The sequence below is a fragment of the Lissotriton helveticus genome, chromosome 12, assembly GCF_964261635.1.
Source record: "Lissotriton helveticus chromosome 12, aLisHel1.1, whole genome shotgun sequence".
NCBI classification, from domain to species: Eukaryota; Metazoa; Chordata; class Amphibia; order Caudata; family Salamandridae; genus Lissotriton; species Lissotriton helveticus.
In genome coordinates, this window is record NC_136073.1 from 700,523,018 (window position 1) to 700,547,885 (window position 24,868).

The window sequence follows — 24,868 nt, forward strand, 5'->3', positions numbered from 1 at the left end:
AAGAAAATCGTTCACAACCTCCTAATTTTATATACATCCCAGTCATATATGCCCAAAAGAGGTTTTAGACACTACCAGTAACGGCAGCCCTACTTCCCTACTGGACGCCGCAATGTTAGCTTAGCAACGGCCAACGCTCCAGCACTAGCGCGGTCAGCGTCCTCGTGCGCGTCCGTCTAGTTATAACCAGTAGTAGATCTGACGGGCTGCCATTGATTCCGTCAAGCCGTACTGGGAATGAGCGATTCTCGCCACCGGTAACGTGTATTGTTTTGGATCCCTTTGGATTTCTAATACTGCGGGCCCGTCTCAACGTTGTTCCAAGGTAAGAGACTGCCCCTTTTTCAGACTGATTGATTCATCGTCTCTTCGGTCAAGCGCATGAGTTGATACCTTAGCATTATTTCCCCAGTCTAGGCTGGAGCGCTCAAACGCCGAATAATACGAGGCCACAGAAGGACCTCTACGAACCTGAAGTAAAGTTACAGGCACTTAAGAGAGGTAAGCGTCATGATAGTTACATGACGCTGGCATTTTTACTTTGCAATTCTTTGTATTTAAGTCATTCATTTGTGGAAGCATAATAAGGCGCACTAATGAGGCACTGCCTTCTTAAACGGAGTATGACAAATATACCTTTTAATTGAATTTAACTCATCTATTAGTTGAAGCACACTAGGAGCATTAACTAGGCTCCTCTCTCCTTAAACAGAACACAACATAGAAGAAACCCTATCTTGCCCACCTGCCAACATCGAACTCAAGTGGTCAGCCCGGCTGGGTTCACTAGGAGGTGAGTATTGTATAAGATAGGCCAATCGTCATGATTAATCATGACCATGAATCCAAACCGGATAGTTGTTCTTTGAATCACTAGGCTGCCTCCCACCCCCTCCTGCCCCGCACAGTCCTGATGAAGACCCGCTTAGAAGCTGCAAGAGCGCTACTAAAGGTTTTAAATGTCGACAAAATATCCCAGTGGACCATTCTTTGAAGGAATCTGTACTTAATACTGATAATTGCGGTGTACAGATAACACTTTCTGTGAGACTAAATATTGGTCACATTCCTTGCCCTTTCCCTTCCCTACCTTCGCTGTTACTGTAAATTGACATTGTACATACTGTATATTACACTGGCACAAATTGCACTGAGCACTAATTGTCACAATTTTTTCACCTTGCCCACCACTATATAAAAATTGACAGCCTTTTTTACCCACGTATAATGAAAGAATTTGTAAATGAATATAATTTATAAAGCTTTTTGTAAAATCGCAGATGGTTTGGATTCCGTCTTCCTTTTTCATTAAGGATTTTGATGTATTTAACTTTTCAATGAATGAATATATTGTGTTAAATATGAGAGAAGTAAAGAAATCTATTGTGCCCGAATGAACCAATTGTTTATATAATTATGGTGCACAGCAAAGGCTGTGGATCCTCTTTCTGCCCCCTTTCAGAGGTTCTCCTCTTCCTCTCTCTTGCCCAGCAGGGCTCTGCTCTGGGCACTCTTAAGGGCTACCTCTCTGCCAATTCTGCCTTCTTGAGGCTTCCTGGTCAGCCTTCTCTTTTCAAGTCCCCTGTTGTAAATAGATTGTTGAAGGGCATCACGCACATGTTTCCTCCTGTTCCTTTTGTGATGCCTTAGTGGGACTTGAACCTTGTTCTAACCTATCTGATGTGCGCTCCCTTCGAGCCATTTCACAATTGCCCTCTTCTTCTTCAGACTCTTAAGACTGCATTCCTGGTTGCCATCACCTCTGCCAGGAGAGTGAGTGAGCTCCAGGCTCTATCTTCTAAGCCTCCTTTCCGTCCATCCGGACAAAGTTGTTTTAAGAACACGTCCTTCTTTCCTGCCCAAAGTGGTTATGGCCTTTCACATCGGGCAGTCCATCACCTTGCCCACCCTCTTTCCGCCTCCGCATCCTTCAAAAGAGTAAGAGAGGCTCAACCGTCTGGACCCAAAATGTGCTCTCTCCTTCTACCTTGATCGCACACGCCAGTTCTGGGTGGACGGCCAGCTCTTTGTTGGTTACGTGGCGCGAAGAAGGGACGGGGGGTGCACAAACGGACCATCTCTCGGTGGGTCGTGTTGTGCATCAAGGTCTGTAACTCCTTGGCTAGAAAGGAGCCCCCTGTTGGGCTGAGGGCCCATTCCACTCGATCCACGGCGGCTACTACTGCCCTGGGTCGGGGAGTCCCCTTGCAGGTCATTTGTCAGGCAGCTACGTGGGCCTCGCTGCAAACATTTGCTAGATACTACTGCCTGGACAGCCAAGTCCGGAGAGATGGCTTTTTCGGCCGTTCCGTTCTCCAGGACTTTCTGGTGTGATCTTGGTTCGCAGACCCACCACCGGGGTTGGTATTGCTGGGGTATCTATTCTAAGGTAAGGAATCTAACACTAACCTGTTTCTTTCAGATGCACAAGTTACTTACCTTCGGTAACGATATATCTGTAAGAAACAGTAGTTGGTGTTAGATTCCTTACCGCCCCACCCATCCTCCCCGTTCTGCGAACCGATATCTAGGGTTAAGGACATCCCTTTCAGGGCCCTAGTTTCATGGCACCAGTGTCGGTCTCTGTCATGGCTCTCCGTTCCTCGGGCGGAAAGCTATGTACAAGAACTGACGTCAGAGCGCAAGGGCGGCATCTAAGTACTCCGACGTCATCCCGGCGACCACGACTCCGACGGACTCGGAGCCGCAGACGACGCCTACCGACGCGCAGGTGTACTGCTACTCAAAACTTTCCGGATCCAGTCTGACGCCTGGGGATATTCTAAGGAAAGGAATCTTAACACTAACTAATGTTTCTTACAGATATATCGTTAGCGAAGGTAAGTAACTTGTGCATATGTGCAGTGATATAAGGTAGATATAGTGAACCTATATCTATGTAAGGGGTGCATGCACCACCTTACACAGGCTGCAGTAGCAGACCTGTTGTCATTTTGAATGGTCTCGCAGGCGTGGCATAATGCATGCTGTAGCCTCTGGGAGGCCTCTGGGGTACCTATGCCCTAGGTACATAGTATACCATATACTAGGGACTTAAAAGAGTACCCCAGAATCCAATCTGGAGTGTACCTAAAGTACTTGCGATCAATTTAGAGGAGAAAGCAACTAGACTGGGGTCCTGGATAGCAGGATCCCAGCCAGTCTAAGTCGAAAACCGTGAAACATTATTAAAAAGTGGGGGTAACTATAAGAAGCAGACCGTACTCTCCTAGAAGAGCTTCACTGTAGGAGGTAAGCTCTTCAACAGACCACAACCGATAACAGAACATGAGTAATTTGTAGTCTAGCTTATGGGCCAGCTGTCTATCGGCAAAATCCAAAAGGGAGAGAAGTCAAAGGGGTACTAAGAATTAAGCCTAACAGGGATCTAAGAAAACGATTTTCTATTCTAGACAAACCATTTCTATTACCACTGCCCCAAAGTTCTGCTCCATAAAGCCCCCCCTTCCAGGACCTAATGTTCTACATTTCCAGGGCTGGGGCCACTTACCTAGACGGCATATTACTATAAATTTGACTAATGTTAGCAGTCTGCTGAGTTAGCAGTTTCACTTTCTTGATGTGGGGAGCCCAGTGTATGTTAGGGGTCAGGCGGATACTTAGATAATCAAAAACATCTGCTGCGCCAGATGGCTGCTTCCTACAAGCGCACGTTTTTTGGATGGTTTGGCAGTACCTCTCGTGAAAATCAAATTCTGTTTTGACTTCATTTAATACCAGGCCCGCTCATCGCAGAACCGAGTGACGTCATTCAGGAGTTGTTGAGGGCCTTGCAGGGATTTGGAGAGAAGAAGGGTGTAGTTTCGAAAAGAAGAGCAGGTGCTCTTCTTATGCCGAATTTGGGGGCATCACACCCATCTCAATCTAAGAAAACGACCACCCCATTGATAAAAAGTCAAAAGTGTGGGAGCTGACACGCAACCCTGTCTCACTCCATGTTGAATTGGGAATTTCTCTGTTATTTGATTGTTCTCCCCCCATTTAACTTGAGCTGTGTTTGATGAATGAAATCGGATTAAACTATCTAAAAGGTTTCCCGGTGTGGCCATCTGTTTTAAAACTCCATAAACTGGATTGGGGAACTAGATCAAACGCAGACCGTAGGTCAACAAAAGCCACATAAAGCTTCCCGCTTTTAATGGCAACTTCCTTCCAGTAAATACGGAGAAGGCGGAAGGCCTGAACCATGGTGCTAGTTTTCGTACAAAAGCCTGCTTGAAATTCGCTCAAAATTCAGGACTCTAGGATCCAGTCCTGGATCCTAGCTAAAATCTGTTTACAGAAGATTTTCTGCAGGTAGTCAATGAGACTTATGGGCCTATAGCTAGCCGGCTTAGCTCTATCCCCCATCTTATGGATGGGGATTATTTCAGCAAATTTCCACGAAGGGGCATAGTAGCACCAGATGTGATGGTATTGGTAAGCACATTTATGTAACAGCCAAAAGGATTGTGTCTTCACTGTACAAGTCATGAGGGATTCTATCAGGGGCACAGGCTAAAACATGAACAAATTGCTGCTTGGGTTTCTTAGATGGAAAAAAACAGAACTTCTCCCACTTCAATTGAGACCTCTCTCCTCCTATCGCTTGCTTCCTCAATTGCTGTGGTGCCTTGATTCATAAGGGGACCCATAGTGAAATACCCACTCTTCTGGCTGAACTGTGAACTCTTGAGCAAGTGCGCTGCTTTATTCCAATAAGTCTTAGGGTCTTTAGCTGTCAACACACTCTGTAGATAGGACCACAGGGGACCTTCCCAGTTTTTCTTTGCTATCGCCATTACCTGCCTGTACTTGGCTCTGCATGCCACCACAACTAGACGTACTTTTGATTTTATCGCACGTACAAGCACCCCCTTTGTTTTTTTACAATCCTGATTGTACTAAGTGACCTGGCGATCACACCTCATATGCGTAGAGTTTACCCCCTTTTCTTTGCACCTTGCACGGTTTACTCAACATGTCCCTGATCTCATTATAGAGTAACTCATGGCTGGTGCCCAAAATCATCGCTACATCATTTGTGGGCCATTTGCCAGTTCTTCCAGCTCCAGGTGGACTTTGCCTTTGACTGCGTCAAGAACCCCTGGGTGTTCCTCCACCCAGTCCCTACCTGTTATATCAGGTTCATGAAAGCCCTGCATTATAAGGGAAAGGACAAGGACAAGGGCATTGTGGTCACTATCTGATCTTTTGACCACTATCATGTCATGGACGGGAGGCCAAAGTTTGAGGGCAACCAAACAATCAATTCTGCTAGCATGACCAGGTCTATTAAATGGAAAGTCTTCCTTTGGGTCAAAGATCGTTTTCCCGTTAGAAGCTCTCAGGTCATGCTGCAGAGTAAGGTCCAGCACCTGGCTGCCTCTCTTGGTCCACCTCACTGTGGGATTTGCCACTCACTATCCCACTCCTCAGTCAAAGTCAAAAGTTTGCTTTATTCGGTTAAAATTTAAAACCATCAAAGCACAGGACAATATTTCATGATGTAAATAATCATATTACAAACAAACAGAATATATCAATAACACATTACAAATAAGCAAATACTAGAAATAATACATGGACCAAATATATTACATAGCACCATCAAAAAAGAACACTTGGCGTACAAATATATAGATTAAAAAGTTTGTCACCCATTGAGTTCTCCATTTAAAATCCAAGAATTCATCAGCTAAATCGTCACACCACAAATGTTCTGTTTAAAAATCACTATAGGTAAAGAGGTAGAGGGCAGTTACTGCTGTAGCTGTACCTTGTTTCTTCGCCTGATGGCCCCTGTGATGTAACTAGCTACCCCGAAACACACCACTGAGGTCCCAAGCATTTGCAGGTAGGCCATAGCCGGTCTAACTTGCTCAAAATTACAGCCCCTTAACAATGGCAAAATAAACTTCTTACGTAAAGAAACATAAAAATCACAGAAAAAAAAACATATGTAGGGTATTCTGCTCAGAGAAATTGTCACAGGGGCAGGGCCCCAAAGCCCCTTCCTTGGAAAAACCTTTTGGAAATGATAATAGCCATGGGAGCATGTTATACTTGAACCTTAATAAGACAAACAGATGATATGGCTTGTTTATATAGGTCAAGTACGGCTGGATTTCTTTCCCTATACTCAGCATTACAAAACTCCTGACTGAAGGTTTTACCAACTCCCCTTCTTCCCTCATTAACATTGCCTTGTTCAAGAACTGAGACTTAATGGCTTTAATAGCCGTTTTGCCTAACGCACTAGGGTTCGTGAACAAATCAGGGCTGCCCAGTGAGTCCATTTGGGTTTTAATATAACGGATCCACGGGATATCAAGGGCTCTGTCTAAAGACATACAGTCTTGGATAATCAATTGGTTTAGATTAGGTGGCTGCTGTGCCCAGATTCTCAACCAACCTAATAATGGGGCCACAGCAATCTGATCTAAAATATAACCAACACCAAGGTCCTCATGAATATTAAAAGTTGCAGCAAAAGCTTGGAGCGACAACAACTTTCGTAAAAAGATATTTTCTGCTGTTTGAATTTTGCTAACATCTGTGTAGCCCCATACCTCGCTCCCATATAGCACCATTGGGACACACTTAGCGTTATAAATTTTCATGAGTGCCGGGAGTGGTTAAGAACCTAACCGTTTTGCAAACCCTAACAGTGCCCCAGACGCCCTGGCAAGGGTATTCTTTTTATGAGCACGCTGCGTGACCCAAGACCTTCTATCGTCAAAAAGTATCCCTAAATATGGAAAGGCTGGGACTTTAATGAGCTCCAGCCCTTTACAGAAAAATTTAGCCTTCTTTGCCCGACCCCCACCTATTGACATAGGTCAAATCTGACTGGGTAAGGGTGAGGGGTTTGAAGGTGCAGTTGAAGTTGCCCGCTACTAACACAGGAACATTATTTGAGAGTTTGGAGAGGGCATGGTCTAGGATGCAGATCATGTTAGTTTACTCAGAACCCCGCACCACTCTATACATTAAAAATCCTAATTTTCCAACCACTGTAGGGTATCCGCTCTAACACTAATATGTCTTGTGATTCGACTTGGACCAACTTAACTCTGGACCCTATTGTACACAGAGAACCCGCTTCTATGGGGAGTGCACAGGCGCCAAGTTTCTTGAAATAAAATCACATCATGGGAGTCCACAAAGGAACACCATTCACGGTCTGCTAGTAGCTTAGAAATCCCTGCCACATTCCAGACAAGGAGCCTTAGATAGCGATCACCAATTTTAGGATAGCTCGAGTCACTACAGGGATCATGGATTCCACCCCTTCCACAGTATCGAGAAGGGTGGGAACCCTGCAGCTCCTTGGGCCCACGACAATTGGCTCGCAATATCCCTCAGAAATTGTGGCCAGCCCTGGATGGAAAGAGTCCTCCGACTGGTGCGAGTTTGAGGATCGCCCATGGGAACCTAGGTTTTTGTCTAGATGTGAGAAGTTGGCCTGGTATATGATGTTCACTATTCTAGTGAACACCTTGCACCAGTCCAAACAACCCTTATGGTGATGGTTGTAAGTCAACCTTATAGACCAGCTATCCTAGTGGTAGCGTAGACAGAACAGTCTTAGGCTAAAAGACTCTTGAGGGCATGTAAAGCCAGCTGTTTTACCACATGTAACCCCTTGAATATCAAATGAAAGGACACCACACAAGATATATATAAAATATATATGTAGTTATTTACTAACACACTCCTCTGAACTCTTTATGAGATCAGAGGCCAAAGCACATAACAAGTTTCTTAGTCAGAATACGTTAAGTTGCACAATTTACGGTTAGGCCCTAGGGGCAAAGCAAACCATATATTAAGAAAGTGGACTAAGTACCACGTCACGAGAAAAGGAAAGGCCTAGGGCCTAGGGAATCGCTGGGGCTACACTATCTGAACCTTAGTTTAGAAGTAGGAGGCCCACAGGCGGCGCGTGCAGTGTGTTTAGACACACGCGTGAGTCAATGCAAAGTCAATGGGAACTTAGAAGTTAGATTTAGAAGGATTTAGGACACTTCCGGTTTAGCTAGGAGGAAACAACTAAAAACCTAGACACTTGGATAGTCAATACCCTTGGGAGCACTGAGGTACTCGCGTTACCTCACCCATGGACGGCGGGTGCATAGGTGTGAAGATGTGTCTGGTTTTGCCATTGAATCCTATGGAGCCTTTGAAGAAAGATGCTGCAGGCGACCAGGAGGAAGATGTCCGGGTGGATCAAAGGGTGGATCGAAGATGAAGAGGACCTGAAAGCAGAGGGGACAGAGTCTGGGTCACTAGCCAGTGACCGGGTGGAACCAGGAAGGAACCAGACGACTTCGAGGAGCAATCAGGTGCTGTTGTGAAGCTTGTCTCTTCAGCCACGCGGACCAGGAGGCGCCGAGGACAACCAGATGCTGGAGAGGAGCTGTCCCACGAAGGATCTCGCAGATGGAGGGGTCGACTTCCGGATTTGAGTCGACAAGCCTTGGCAAAGGCAACCCACGCAGGATACAACAAAGGCTTCTGGTGCAGACCAGCAAGGTCTGTGGGGCTTCACCTTTGCAGGGAAGCAAGGGCCAGTCTGGAGCAACCAGACCAGCGATGTAGATAAAAAGGATTTTCGTCCCAGAGGCTACTAGCCAACGGGCCAGCAACTGGACAATGCGTCGAGCAAAACACAAGCAGAAGGGCCCCACGCAGAACGCGTGGAGTGTGGAGGACTGATCTTAGGTGCAGGTGGAGCTCGGGTTCTGGGTTTCTCAATCCGCAGTGCACAGCTTCGAGGAGGCCTCAGGAGCTGCACTGTTAGCAGGTTGCAGGCTTTCCAAGATGTCCGGTCCCACGTGTCTCGTAGCCTCCACGGATCTCAGCTATGCTGCAGTCGTGAAGAGAGGGTCAGAGAGGTCTGGAAGTCTGGGTCTTGTCAGGCTCTGTGCTCGGGTTCCGGCGGGAACGAAGACAAAGCAAGCCATTGATTTGCTGGATGGTGCCTGGTTGCCCAGGGTGGTCACTCCTAGGCCACAAGGGAGATTCTTCAGTCTTCAGCTTCAGCAGAATGTCGAAGGTCCAGAGTTTCGTGTCAAGTTTCGGTTCAGGATTAATCTAAAGTCTCAGGACTCGGCTCCTACCTTTATACAACTAAAAGGGGCTGGATTACTTTCTAGGTCCCTCCTATGGTTGGGACCAGGAAGGGGGGTGGTTACACCCCCTCTCCTTTGACCAGTTTCGCCCCAGAGCTGGGGCTGGAGTGCCCCAGCAAACGGTTTGAACTGGGGTATACATGGAGCACCTAGTGTGCTCCAGGCAGTGTCTCATTCTATTCAGCCCTCCCTGTCCCAATACACAAAGTCCTGTCTGGGGTGGTGCTCGCACCTCCCCCGGCAGGAAACCTATTGTCCAAACCTCAGTGACTGGAAGGACTCCCAGCAGCAGGAGGTCAGACTTGTGTCGGTGGCAGCAGCGCCCATTTTGTGACGCTGGGGCTCTGGTTAACTTTAACCGGGATATTCAGCAACAACATGTCTTCTCCCTCTAGAGGGGTGGAATGCTAACCCCGTCGCCAGAACTGGGAGGGGGTAGTATTCCAAAGTGTATGACACCTTACACAACATGTTTTGATAAAGCCAAACCAGAGTTAGCATTTAGCCGTGAGGATTATAATGCACTTAAGAGTATATGGTATGGCTATATCCTTGAACAGCTATAAGGACATGGTTCCGAAAGCTGCCGACAGGCTCAGCTCATGCTAGAGCCTCATCTCACACAAAACCAAGCACTCTGCCTTCAGGATTGTTAAGGCCTGCCATAGGAGTGACTTATAGGTGTATATGTGTCCAGATATAAGGTTAGATATAGGAATACTATACCTAAGCAAGGGGTGATTACACAACCTTGCCCCAGCTGAGTGATCAGCCAGTTGTGTCAGTTTGGATGGCCAGCCAGGGGTGGCAAAAGATATGCTGCAGCCCCTAGTAGGCCTTGGATGCACCTATGCCCTGGGTACCTATAGTACATTGTACAGGGACTCACAAGAGTGATCCAATATCCAATTAGGTATGTACCTAAGGTACATGGAGTCCATTTTATAGAGAGAGCAGATAGCCTGGGGCCCTCATTAGCAGGATCCCAGGCCAACTAAGTCGAAAACCAGCTAAACACAAGGCAAAAAATCTGGGGTAACCATAGTCAGGTATCCACCTTCCTACACTAGAGACATCAGACCCTCGGCCCAAAGTCATCTTTGCCCACCCAAATCACCCATGCTACATGTGAGGTACCCTGCCGGGACAAGCCTGGGTAACCCTAAATCTTGCCTGACTGGGGGTCTATATCTGATAGTTATGGAGGAGTTCACAATGGGAGTGGTGATGGAGTCAATTGACAATAATCCAACTACTATATCCTTATCAAAAAAACGAACTTGGATCATAGCCCCTGGTGACCCCAGAAGGGGCAGTCTTGCTGCATGATTAATGTTGCCTCTGATAATTTGGTGCAGTGTCGAGTAGACCTAAACCAGTGGATAACCTTGTTTTTAAGTGAGTCCTGATCTTTATACCCGACCTTGTGGAGTTTGGGAACCTCTGTGAGGTATGCCACTGCTTGATTGCCCTGATCATTAGATCTGGTGTAAACACCATCCCTCACTACCCCCCTGGTCTGAATTGGAGGAGCACCCTTCATCTAAAGTAACCGCACCTCTTGTCTGTCACCCTACCCCCTCCCCCACCTTGTCCAATACCTCGTGAGTATACTGACGATTTAATATACGTGTCACTAGGGCAGAGACCTCTAGGGCGGTAAAGAGGGGGTGATGGGGGCCTAGTGATGGTAACACTTTACCCTGGTCTATCTCCGCCCATCCTGGAATATCTCAAACACCTATCTTCGCTTCCCCCTGTAACAGTGGACGGAAATGCTGTGGGGGCCTCGGTTAAAACAACCTTCTTGCAATTCACCCTCTATGTTAAACTAGCAACCTCCATTCTCAATACTACGACCACGTCAGTGTGACGGGGTGGATGGTCCTTCCACAGGACAGAACAATGATCACGATTGGTGGTCGGCTGCTCCGCTTTTACCAGCTTCTATCCCCTCTCAGCAGCCCGCCCCTTCTACATTTGAGGACTGGCCAGGTGAACCGGGTGGAGGAGACGCCGCGATAGAAAATGACCGTGGCACCTTTACCTGGGTATTCTTTGACGACGAGACTCCTCCCCTCAGAGACGTCATCGAGGAAGCATCACAAAAAGAGGGACGAACCAGTTAGACGCCAGACGGCGATTCCCCGGAGTTAGAAGGAGACGGTGAGCGGAGCAGTGACGAGGAGACGGAGACTACGAAGAAGGAGGACCGAGCAAGGCAGACCGGAGGCGGCAGCGACAAGCCAGGAGACCAACGGTTCTGCGACTCGCCCCGCCACGCTCCCGCGGGAGGAGCGTGGCTGAACAAGGTACGGGGCACAGTATCGGGTTGCGTGGGACGGCGCTACCAACCAGCCGACTAAGAAACCCAGTTGTATATTGTGTATAGTCTACCACCCTTCCCCTTCACGAGCACCAAACCTACGTCTCACCGACTTGTAGAAAGCACTGTCACTTGTGCACTTGGTTTCCCTCACTCCCGGCCCCTTTTATTATTAAACCGGACGTCTCCCTAAATCCCTTTTCTTTTCTTCCTTTGGGGTGCCGGTTCCAGAAGACGTGCCTAACATCCTGCCCCACCGGACATCCTGGAGTACCCACGAAACATCAAGACGGACCCCGCTGTGTTTGCAAGGGAAAGACTAACTAGCAGGAGCAGAAAGGCATACCTAAAAATAAAACCTTCTTTGAGATCACTGGCTCAGTGACTCCACCCCCTGTCGTCCCGACGCAACCCCCACAGTCAGTTAAGGACTCAATTTGTATTTTCAGGGCCTTTATCTCACAGGAATTTTACAATTTACCTCATGGTCATACAACCCACCACCTGACACTCCAGCCTCCACGTTGGCAAGAACCTCAAATCTGTTGACATATACTTGTGCAGCGCACTCCACATCGCTAGGATCCCTTGACTCCTTACAGGGTAAGGGGAGGCTGGACCAGGCACTGGGACAATGGGACCATTTCCCCAACCTTTACTCCGTCTTTTAGTGTAGTTCCTATATTCCCAATAGGCTCTGCGCATTGGAATAGTATATCCTATAGATATGGTCAGTAGGTCTCTATCAAATATACTAAACTTAATAGTGAGTGCCAGCTAGCTCAGAGGTCACTAGAAACTTTCTCGAATACAAAAGAAGTGATTAGTTTCTGACAACCGCATAAACATGACAACTTTATTTTCCTAGGACTGGAATAACTATCTTCGGAGTCGTGGAAACAATAGATAAGTATTTCACTCAGTCAATCGTGCATGCTTTGTTTCTACAGACGGTGCACAGAAATAGAGAGGCAGACGATTCAATAAAAAGGGTTTATTGAACAGTCTTCTTTCTCATACAAGAGAGGTGAACTGCTAGAATCGTTGGGCAGAATGCAAAGTATAATGCGTACAGCGTAAACAGTAATATGAAATAATACTGTAAGAGCATTGTATGGTTTCTAAGCCATATAAAAATACAAACATAAATAACACAGGCTAAAATACTCAACTGGTGCTTCTAAAATACGCCTTCCCCAATGTACCTAACCTAGGTCTAGTATGAGGGAAGAAGTAAGTATGGTCTTTAGCATAGGTTTAGTTTTGCCAAGAATTTGCCAAAGGTTTCTCTAGGTTCTAATCCTCTCCATACCTTAGAATGAAGGAGGTCTGGTATCTCTGTCACGACTCGATTTCCCAACACCCCACAAGGGGAGTCAGAAACACTGGAGCTGGATTTCTCAGCAGAGGAGGGTAGCTTCCCGATCAGTGCGTCAGCTGGAGAGTCGACTTCCTTCAGCACTTTCTGTAGCGAGCTCCGTCTGGCAAGTAGGTTGTCGAACTGCACCAAACCACCGTGATTTGCTATAGCAAGTGAAGGTATTTTTATACCTTGAAGGTGTTTAGGAATGCCATGTTTGACGTAGAGTCTGGCGTATGAAGTTCATGAATGAACCCCTAGGGAATAGTTGTTCATTGTAAAGTAACTGAGTTCTTGAAGAAATCAATAACCAAGCAAGGGGAAGTCCCTAATGGCTTAACCTGGTTTTCCAAGAAATCGTTGTGACGGTTGGCATACGGATGGAAGTAGCCATGCCTCTATTTGGTTGGCATTGGCTATGCCTAAATAAGGGCTTAATGTCTGCCTATATAAGGGCAAGGTGAATTGTACCTATATAAGGGCATGAATCGGGAAAATCCATTCGGAATCTAAAACGCCATACAACATTAGTGTGATTTTTTTTTTTAACATCTGGGAGATTTGCCTTACAGGTTATTTTGCTAACGGCGGTACAGGGGAAGTGGTCCTCGAGACCCCACAATTGCTATCAGTACTTGATGGACTACCTGGCAGGGAGGGTGTGAGAGGTATCCCAGAGTGGACTATTTCATGGCATTCTGTCAATATCGTCTCAATCCTGTCCATTGTTTCATGGCAAACAGCACCTGTGGCCTTCTTTTTGGGACGGTCCATACCCTGGGCCCTTTCCTGACCCTTTCTCTCACCCATCTCTCGGTGTGCCCTCTGTATTGCCCTAGAAAAAAGATGACCTTAAAGAACACGCAACCGCCCTCTCTGGGCCCACACACAAAATAAGCAAGAGACAATGTCCCGAGGTTGATACACTTTGTAGCCCAAAGTGCAAAGGAAGACAGAAAACAAGAACATTCTCAAAGAAGCCAGCGCCAACAGCTATTTCAGTACCTTTCTCCAGCAGGGGACAGTCCAGAGAACTCTATAGCAGCTTGCAGGGGGAGAAAGAGACCAGATCCAACAACTGCCAGCAACAGCCAAGAGCCTCTTTCTGGCGATGACTGGCACAAGATGTGCCCGCCCTTGGCCTGGGAGTGGCCCGTTAAAAGCGCTATACTGGCGCCTCCCTCCTGTGAGCAAAGGATGCTGGGGCTTGAAGTCCCCCGCAAGCAGCAGGCAAAGCAACTGTGATTTTGGCGTCCCGCTCCACGGGTGTTGACGGCGCTTAAAAGCGCTATGTTGGCCCTTCCCTCCTGGAAGCAAAGGATGCTGGGACTGAAGTCCCTCCTGATCAGCAGGCAAAGCAGCGGTGATTTTGGCGACCCAGGTTTGGTTCGAGAAAAGAAAATACAACTAAATAATTTTATTCAAACAAATTGGTTTGAGTTCAGTCTTTGAGTGTGTCACATCATTTCTTCGCCTGAGTGTGTACAGTAAATGCTCAACACTGCCCTCTGATAACGCCTTTCTTGCTTGCCCACACTACCACAAATAGAGAGTAAGGTGCTATCTACTTTTACCTCTGCCTACCTTTGTGGTTCCACTGGACTCTTCGCACACTATACCTTAATGTGATATAGTTTATACAGAGACCGCTTCCTACACCTGCCATAGGTGCTGGGCAGCTGAGGTGGATTTCCTGCACATGGCCTAAGGGTGTACAGGGCTGACAGCATTTTGGGGGCATTGCTACATGCCGTAATGGGAGCAAGGGATATATTTGATATTAGGTAGATATTGCCTAGGAGTCCCATATATGTATGACAAGCGGCGTAGGGACATAGGTAAGTGGGCCTTGGCTGGGTAATGGATGTAGGAGGTCCGGGCTGATAAGGTGGAGGAGGCCTGTTTTGCTGGCTGTAGCCACAGAGGAGAGCCCAGTTAATGACTTGGATGCTGGATCTCCTGCACAGCGGGCCAGCAGCTCCTCCGCCAATGAGTAGTTACTGTTAAGAACAAAATATTATTGGAAACCCGTCATGAGGATGGTATGGGAGGCGCTTACGACTGTACAAGAAATGGGCACTTGCACTGTATGGTACGTTGACCTGCCTAAGGTTACGTATCTGATAGAGACTACTTGCCGCCGATTCCTTAATGTAGAATTATCCCCAGGCGTGAGACTGGATCCGGAAAACTTTCTGCCACAGCATCCCTGCGCGCCGGGTGGACGGCATCACACGTCTCCGCCCAAGCGTTGTCCGCATACGTGATGTCAGCGAGGTCGCATAAGTCCCACCCCGGCGCGCCTACGTCAGTTTTCTCCTTTCCCGTGTGCAACGCGAATCCGGTCTCTGTGCGGGCCTCCCTTTTTTCTTTCCTCATTGTGATAAATTTTGGTGTAACAGTGTGCAAATGCCTTCGGGCTTCAAGACTTGCACGTCGTGTGGGCGTCTTATGTCGGCGACGGACCCTCACCTCATTTGCATGTGGTGTTTAGGGGAAGATCACGGCACCACTTATTGTGAGGCGTGCTAACAGTTGAAGCCGAAGTCGCGGCGGGAGCGCCGGATGAAACTACTCTCGGCGCATCCCCGAGCCCCGCTCGGCCCTCTGGAAAGGCGGCGGCCTTGTCTATGGCTGAGCTGACGGGGCCAGCGCCTGCTGGACCGGGCAGCCCCATGGTTCGGTGGAGCCTCCTCGTCCCGCTCTGGGTCGAAGCTGGACGGGGACCCCTCGTCGTCCTCCAGGCCCCCCTCATCCCTCCACGTAGTCCGCTGCCTCGGAGGGCAAGTCGGAGGTTGAGGTTTAGTCTGCCCTGGCAGCGCCGCATGGGTCTGCGGGCCACCTTCATCACATTCTGGGCCAAGACTGGTGGAGGGCTTCGTGTCACTCCCCTGGTCCCTCTCGTTCCTCCACGCCCTTGGCCACTCCGGCTCCGCTCCCCGGCACGGAGTGACTTGGAGGAGCCCTGTCCAGCGTCTCCGGATGGTGATGACGCCTGCCTCAGGCGGCAGACTCTACGGTGCCAGACAGGCGTCGAGTCGCGGATTCGTCTTTGGACGTTCCCTCTTCTCCGGAGGTTGGATGCCTACTGGTGTCATCCTCCCCGGAGACAGGCAGCCACGTGTTGGCTTTTTTCACTGGTGTCATCGAAGGGCGGTTCCCCGCCATTCCCGAGGCTAAGGTGTTGGCCAGAGGAGCAACAGGTCCCCCACTCTTCGGTTCTTTCTAACTTCCAGGTCTGGCCGATGCCCGCCCCGCTTGGCTTTGCGGACTGCTGCCTTAGTTTACAGCTGTCGCCCACGGAGGAGCTGCCTTCTCCACCACGGGGCCCTACGGAGGCGGGTGGGGCCTACGCTCACGCAGTGTCCACGGCTGTGGGTATTCTGCGCATGGGTGACTCTGTTGCTCATTTCCAGGTGGACCCTCTTATGGAGGTTCTTCACCAGGGCTCTGGTGGGAGGGAGCTGTTGCTTCCCTTTGAGGGTTCGCTTGTTTCTTCCCTGATGGGGGCTTGGAGGCGCCCACCTCAGGGGATCCGGTGCCTCAACACCTTCTGCACTGGCACCTTCCGGCACCGCGTGACCCGTTGTGTTTTTCCCTCCACCCCCCTACCTCCAGTCCACTTTTGCGGACTGCTTTTCCCTCCTTGCCGCCACTGTTGTCACTGGCTGGACTCTTGGGGGCGCAACATGTTCGCCTCGACCAGCGCTGCCCTGCGAGCCCTTAACACCTTATGTGGGTTGGCTAGGGCCTCCTCTTGTTTGTGGGACTCGGCTGAGTGCTTGGGATCTGCCGCTTCACAAGAGTGTTCAGGTGGACTTACGGCATCAGCGTTTATTCTCTGCTCTGGACATCTCGGAGGTGCTGGGCCAGGCCATAGCTTCCTCAGTCACCCTCCGTCGCCTTGTTTTGCTTCGGGACGGCGTGTTCCCTGAAAATGTTTGGGAGCGGCTGATTGATCTTCCATTCGATGGCACCCTGTTATTCCATGCCCCGGCAGATTCCGCCATCCAAAGGTTTGTTGCAGGGCTCCCTCCTCCTCCTCCTCCTCCTCCTCCTCCTCCTCCTCCTCCTCCTTATCCTCCTTATCCTCCCCCCTCCTCCTTCCCCTCCTCAGTGACTGCTGAGTTGATCTGGTTCTGAACCTTCTTTTGGGCGGGTTGCCCTTGCTCTGGGGTGTGTTTATGGCCACTCGAGTCCTCCTTGCTGGGACTGTGGCATTGTTGGCTGCTGGACGGCCCTTAGTTGACTGTGTGTTTTTGCAGGAGTTGTCTGCACAGACTTGGCCCTGAGATTAGGCCTTCAGTTTTTCTCTTGGGCTGCTTGACAAGCCTTCTGCGGGGGGGGTTTCCCTGTGGCTCTTTAATTTTTTTCCTCTTCTAAAGAGGGTTCCCATGTCTTGGGACTTAACTTACTCTATTGGGGTATTGGTAGCTGTTCCATAGCTTGCACTCTGCGAGGGAGTTCTGGTTGCCTTCAGGCCCATGCTCTCCATGGCGTTTATGTATGTTGCTGATGCTTCTTTAGGTCGTGTGCGCTGACACCTCGTAGTAGTGTATCCGGGCATTTCCTCGCCTCTGCTCCTGTCCTGGAGGCTGGGATGAATCTGTGTTTCTCCCTTTGTCAGGTGTCGCCTGCCCGGTCTTCCTGGGGCCCTGAGCAGTTCTTCCTGCTTCTGGCGGCTTATTACTGCCGGCGCCGGTCTGTTGCCTTCCGTCTATGGTGGGCTCGCCTTCTTTTCCCTCGTTTCCTTGGGCCCTCTAGGCTTTTCTTCTTCCTCTTCCTTGTCCTGGCATTGGATGGAAGCTCCGTTGCCTTTTACGGGCGTGGGGTGCTTCGGCCTCCCTACCGTTGCCCTTGTTTCCTCTGTTATGAGTGAACGAGGCTTCTTCAAATTCTTTCTTCTTCCTACATCCCTCTTGGAGTCGGTGGTCTTCTGCTTGTGGGGCCCCCCCTTGCCTGGGAGGACGGGGCTCTTCGCCCTCTCCATTGGACTAGTCCCCTGTGGGCCTGTATGTTATGTCCTGGCTGGTGGGGTCCTTCCGCAGGCCCTCCTTCCCCATGGGTATGGCTAGGGTATCTATTTTACGTTGAGTTATCTGCGGCTAGTAGTCTCTATCAGATGTACGAGCTACTTATCTTCGGTAACGATGTATCTGAAAGAAACAGTCTTATTATTTATCAGGATAGCTCATGCACTGTAGTTCCGCACCCGGAACTACAGTGCAGGAGCACCCGTCCTGCCGGCTTTTGTCTCCCGCGACTCGGGACACCCGCTGTCATTTTGAAACTTACTCTTCAGCTACGCGATTTTCTGTCCTTTCTACTTATTTAACGCCATTAAAGAAACCTACCAAGACAACTCACATTCTTCTGATCAGCTATCCTGATAAATAATAAGACTGTGACTGAACTGATCAACATCACGATAGAAAATCACGTCACCTGGTCTCGAGCGGGGCCGGGTTGGAATTATCACCGGCTAAGCGACCTGTGGCATTGTACCTGTCAACTACAGCCCTGAGGAGTCGTTAAAGTATTGTACCACTTTACGACGAAACACTTGTCGGCTGGCTTTCCACAACAATAAAAGAGGAGTCAGACTATCCTTCGTCCTCTTTCTTCTACCGCAAAAGATCACTGAACTTTTATATGTCCATTGAGACATCTGTTTGTACTGTTTCATAGGTGTGCAACAGTTTTTGCTGTTATCGCCGCTCGACGAGTCACCACCACTCATCGGGCTCCAAGTCCTCCGGTAAGTCGAGGCACTCGAAAAAGAAATCCAAGAGGCGTCATCGCTCTTCCAAATCCCCCCCCCACCCGGACGCTCGCGCGACGCGGCTGGGGGTTCGGGCGACACCACCCACGCGGCTCCGCTGGAGCTGCCTCCAGCTCCACACCCGCCGGTCCCTGGGCTGCACGCGACGCCGGAAGAGATACGTGACTTCCTCGTGGCGGGTCCGTCTGGGAGCCCTAGCGGGCCTCCCCTGCGGGTGCTTTGGCCCCGGCGCCGTCGTCGACTCCGGTCCCGACGCCGCAGGGCCCGCAGGATCCAGGTCGCGCCAGTCGACCTTACGACTCCTCCGCTGGTGCCGACCCAGAGGGTGTTGCCCACGACGCCGTCCCCGGACGATGTCGTCCCCTGTCCCTGCCCCGGTCCGGGTCAGGCTTCGGTGGGTGAGCACTTCACGTACAACCCGGCTCCATAATTTTTCCTGACTATCAGGAGATGGATGATGAGGGGGACTGGGAGGGGTCTGAGGACCCTCTGGCACTGCAGTGCCCAATGAGCCAGGACTGGGCAGACGAGCTAGGGGAGGCCAGTGGTCTGGACACTTCGCCCGACACTGGATTTGTCTCTCCTCCCTCCGTGGCTACGGAGGTGGGGGCTGCTTACAGCGTGGTGTTGAACAGGGCGGCCAAGGTTCTTGAGCTCCCTGTCGCGGCCGTGAGGACTAACCTCCTCACTGAGGTGCTCAAACCGCAGGCAAGCTCCTCAGAGCCTCTACTGCCGTTTAACGAAGCCCTCAGCGACGTTCTGTTGGGCACCTGGTCCAAGCCCTCCACAGGCCTCCCTGTGGATCGGAACGTGGCCCGACGCCACCGCCCGGCTCCGGCGGTCCCTAGCTTCCTGTCCGTTCACTCCACCCCTGAGAGCCTGGTGATCCAGGCCTCTACCTCCCAGACCGCATTCCCAACGGCTCCTCCGGACCGGGAATCCAAAAGGTATGATAAGTTCGGGAAGAAACTGTTCTCCTCACTGAGTTTGGGGTTGCGATCTGTCAGCACAGCCTGCCTTTTGGACCGTTATTCCCACTCTGTGGGATACGGTTGCGGAAGTGCTGCCGTAGTGTCCGGCAGAGGTCCAGGCAAAGCTTACCCAAGCCCTAGCAGAGGGACGGGATGCAGCACGCTATTCGATTCGATGTTGACTGGATACCACGGACTCGCTGGGCAGGGCGATTCCGACGACGGTGGCGGTTCGCCGCCACGCCTGGCAGAGGTCCGCCAAATGTTCGGGGGATGTCCAAGCCTCCCTTATGGACATGCCTTTTGATAGCCGTCGCCTCTTTGGCGACAAGGCGGACAGGGCGCTGGAGTGTTTCAAGGACTCCAGGGCTGTGGCCAAGTCCTTGGGCCTCGGCCAACGCCAGCAAACTTTCGCCTTTCATCCCTTTTGTGGCCAAGGAAGGGGCGCCCCCACAAGGAAATCATAAATGTGGAATATGTAAAGTCTGCCCACAAGCCATTGAGACTGAGAACTTGAAGTTCAATAACATCTCTATTCCATTGTTATGTATGACAAATTGTAAAACCACAAATATCATCTATTTACTAATCTGTCCATGTAACAAAGGATATGTCGGGGAATCTTCACGGTCAATATGTACGAGAGTCACTGAGCATAAATCAGCAATTCGAACTGAAAAAACAAATGCCCCCTTAGTAGCTCACTATGTCGAAAATGACCATAAACCAGAAGAAATACAGTGGGTAATATTAGAAAAAATTGTGGCAAAACCCGGTATTAATGTGGACAAAATTCATCGCAAACGCGAAGTGTTTTGGATATTTACCTTGGATACAGTAAGATCAGGTTTAAATTCTGAAATCCCTTGGCAACAAGCTATTATATAAGGGTATCTCCTATTTACGTTAAGGTATAAAAATGTCCCCTGACAGAACCTTTCCATGAAAGGAACAGAGCACATTGACGGCCAATATGAAATGAAATGATGAGTCACTGCGTTAAATTTATAAATGACCCCATAATGTAATTAGTATGAACGATATATCTCTATTTGAATAAAGAGACATAAAACTATGGAGCCGTGGCAACACGTGTAGGGACAAGAAACCCTATAAACTCTCACAAAAACGAACAAATCAGTAAAAGGGAAAAAAAAATTTTTTTTTTAAAAGTTTTCTTTATAAACATGAATACCATATATATTTAAAAAAAAAAAAAATACAATACAATCGATCGATATGTAACTATGCTTGATTGAAAAATACCTAAAGCTAACTTCGAAGAAATTTCTTAAATATGGAAGTCTGTCTTCTATTACATTTAGAGTTTGAAAGAAGTTAATAGGAACTACAAATAAGTCTGTTGTTTATGTCTCTATTAGTATCTACGGATACTGAGAACATAACTTCAGTCCATATAGATATACGTCATAGACATGCGCTTTAAGGTTGTGGCACAGCTGAAAATTATCAGCGGTGACTCAATGAGATACGGTAACCTTTAAATATCGGGTTTTCGGTCACACCATTTGATCGATACACCTGGAGGTAAAGACAAGCGGACCCCATACTTTTAAAACAAAGTTACATCCAAACGAAGGTACGTCTGTAGGCCACCGATAAAAACACTATATAGATACAATTGAAGAGTAAATGTAAGGATGATTAGTATTAATGTTTCCTTTGCATAAATTTTATATCTTAGATTATCCGTCCCGCAAGATCGTTGAAATAGACAATTGCACTACAGGATATGTGCAAGGTAACATTTGTTAAAGTGTATTTAATATATGGCAATGTAATAATTGTTAAATTTAAATCGGTACTTAATTTTGATCACTATCTGGTATCTCCTTAGTGCACAAAAAGAATTTTACGGCCCTACTTTGTGGTTCTACTAGAAGACAATAAGAAAGGGAGAACAGTGATTAAACAAAGGGACTGGTTCCATAAAAGTTGAAATAAGGTATGATTCTAACAATCGTCCTGTACCTTGATAGATGTGTAATTCGATAACTTAAGCCTTACTAGAAATTAGTTGAGCCTTATGTTTCATCTGACGTTAGACTCTGGTCTCCTATTCACTAGTATATATACCAAACGGTATCTATAATGCAAAAGAAGAAAATGGTATATAGACACAAAAGGGATAAAAAATGCACACTTGTTTTCTTTTTAAATAAAAGATCTAAAAATATGTTGATACACAAAGGCTAATCACCTTGTGTTTAACTGTAGGCCACTATACAGCAATACAACTAGGAAGTATTCCTAATCAACGCATACAGACGGATACTTAAACTTCTGCACGATATATAAAAAAAATTTCCAACAACAGGGAGCATCGAAAGACAGCTACCAGGTATAACCGTATGTAAGGTTATTAGCCCCGCATTACCGTTAAACAATTTGTCCCGTTGCATAAATAAGACTGTGTGTTTTCTCTTCTTTGCAGTTTACTTAATAACAAAAAGGCTCGCCATTTGAGATAATCAACCCTGTAAGAGAATATATACTAAGTGTATCGCTATACCCATTTGAAGTGAGTAAATAGCTGGTTCTTTATTAATCTAGCTAAGTCGATAGATACTAATTGAAATTTTCTCTTTCCCTTACCTACATCCTACTCCTTTACCTGTTTCTTACCTCTCTCCCCAAATTGAATATGTAGAAAGTAGATGTATATATCTAGAAATGTAATATAACTAGAAATAAAAGATATAAAGAAATGGAATTTGTGAGGCAGAATGTTTAAATAAAACATATAACAAAAGTTTGCCTTGAGTAAGAAATGCATGAAACAACAAGGTACATATGAAATCACAACGATTTAAATAAAAGGCAACATAGTAAAAGATACTGTTATTGTACAGATTATTAGGAGATTATTGCTGCTATATATGTATTCTGAAAGGTACTAGTCACTGACCCTATAGTTGTTGTATAGATTGTAAAGTACATTATTTACTGGCATCATATTTATATGTATTTTTTGTATATATCTTTTTTGTTTAGGTTTCTGTTACACATTACTATGTTTGTAACTCACGAATGACGGTCACCTGACGAAGGCCTTCTGGCCGAAACGCGCGTAGTTCCATTTCACCGCATTGCCTTCATCTTAATTTTCATCGACCGAATATATCGTATAGCACTTTAATGTTTTTTATTTGGGTGTTTTTCTTGTTTGCACTGTTTAATCTGTAATATGTTTGATATATATAATTGAATGTCAAGTTATATGAATTATATATGCTTTTCACTGACAAAATAAGATAAATAAGAATCAATAATATAAAAATAAGTAAGACAAAAACAGAAATAAAATGGTTAAATAATTTTGATATAATTCTGTCTCAGAATAACTTCTTTCCTTGAAGTTGTACAGTGTTTAGAAATATATATTTGTTTAAGGGCAGTATGTTTATATTAAGTTTGCTACACAGTATTCTTCTCTAAAATTGTTCGTACATTCCCTACGAATAGCAAACGCATTATATTGTAGGGGTCCCCAGTTTTCCATTCAATAGATTCTCGTGGCCGGTCCATGAGGGGTGTTTTATAGTTTCTGATAAATCAATCATTTATCTAGAGAGTCAAGATAGTCAGCAATATCTAGTGTATGCCTTTGTACTAGTTGCCTGCTAATATCTTCGAAATGAGCTCAATGATTATTGTAAGTTGCAGTTTTTAGGCAATTCGATTTTATCTATTTTTTCTCTGGATTCCCTATCCTTCCCTATCCTTCCCTCTTCTTCCTTTCTGGTTTTTTATCTTCTATTACTATTTCAAGTTAAGTATCATTAGAAATACTATATATACCACTGTCTGAATGAAATAAGATCATAATTTCCATAAATGGCTACATTAAAATCATACGGGTTTAGCGATGAAGACTTTGCCTCTATGGTGGGATCATCCGTTAGTTTTGAAAATAGAAACACATCGAATGATGAACAATGTGGAGACCCAATAAAATTACTGGCTTTGAAAAAGAAAAGTAAACGATTCGAACTTCATGGTAGATTCATACTAGATTATCTCAAAGCTGGTGTCATCCCGCCAGGGCTCCAGATTAAGAATATCCCTGGTCTTTTTGTCCATTGAAAGCATTTTTTAGAACGGTGGTCCCTTATTTCAAATAGATGCTCAAGGGACCACATGATGCTTATAGTAGAAACTGTAAAAGAAGTTATAGACGAACTAGCGAAAGAAATAACAGAACTTGAGGATAAGATAAAAAATTCTACAATAATACTAGACATTAAAAAAAAGCTAGAAGACATAGAGATGGATCTCAATTCATATGGTGACTATCTATTTAAACGTAAAATGGATAAATTTCAAAAAGACTTACGCTTCTTTAGCAGGGAAAAGGTGTATCCATATTTGGCTGATAATTTCTACGGCCAAACGGGCGAAAATGATCAAGATCATATTACACATCCTGAATCTAGATCAAAAAATTTCTCTACCTTTTCCAATTCATCAGATTCAGGGAGTAACTCTAGTATGTCGCCATACCATCCTAGAGGTAATCATTTCAGATCTAATCAAGGCTACAGACCTTTTTTAGGGAGGCGCCAACAGAGAGGCAATTGGAGAACGAATTATCGATCACAATATCGGCCTCAACAACAATATCAACAAAACCAACAGTATCAACCTCAAGGGCAATATCCACAAAATCAATCATATCAGCCCCAGGGTCAATACCAACCCCAGTACCAGGACCATCCACAGAGCACGGACAGGTACCTGGAAACAAGAAATGCGAGGTATTGGAGGCAGTAAAAACAATACCTATTTTCAATCTGAGTAGCCATGATACTAATTCTGCTACTGTGGCTGTATTATCTAAAGGACTCTCATTTGTTCCCCATTCAGGGTTGAACAAGTTTGAGCTATTTAATGACATGATGAATTTCTTTCGAAAGATACAACTAAAGAGCTTTTTTTCTAACAGGGAATATGATACCCGTGAACTAAATAAATCGGGTTTAGCACCGAAATCGGTTTTTACACCAACCCTGGAACAGATAGATCCTGAAATAGGAATCTTTGAAAAAATTGTTATTACCAAACTACAAAACATCACTAAATACATACCACATACTCCGTATAACATTTCTATTGACGAACATAAAGCTCTACTTGAACTTAAGGAATCCGCCGACATAACCGTAAAAAGTTGTGATAAAGGGGGTGGAATTGCCATCTTAGATACAAACAACTACATCGAAAAAATGGAACTTATGCTCAGTGACATTCATTTTTATGTCAAAGTCCTGA

The 24,868-nt window shown here is 46.8% G+C and overlaps 1 long non-coding RNA gene across 1 annotated transcript; it reads left to right on the top strand.

Annotated features, from left to right (window-relative positions):
• Window positions 1-225: 225 nt before the first annotated feature.
• On the top strand, window positions 226-22,875 carry LOC144799235 (uncharacterized). The gene is made up of 4 exons (XR_013603779.1): window positions 226-325; window positions 413-501; window positions 713-793; window positions 22,592-22,875. It is a non-coding gene; the product is annotated as an uncharacterized LOC144799235 (long non-coding RNA).
• Window positions 22,876-24,868: the final 1,993 nt, after the last annotated feature.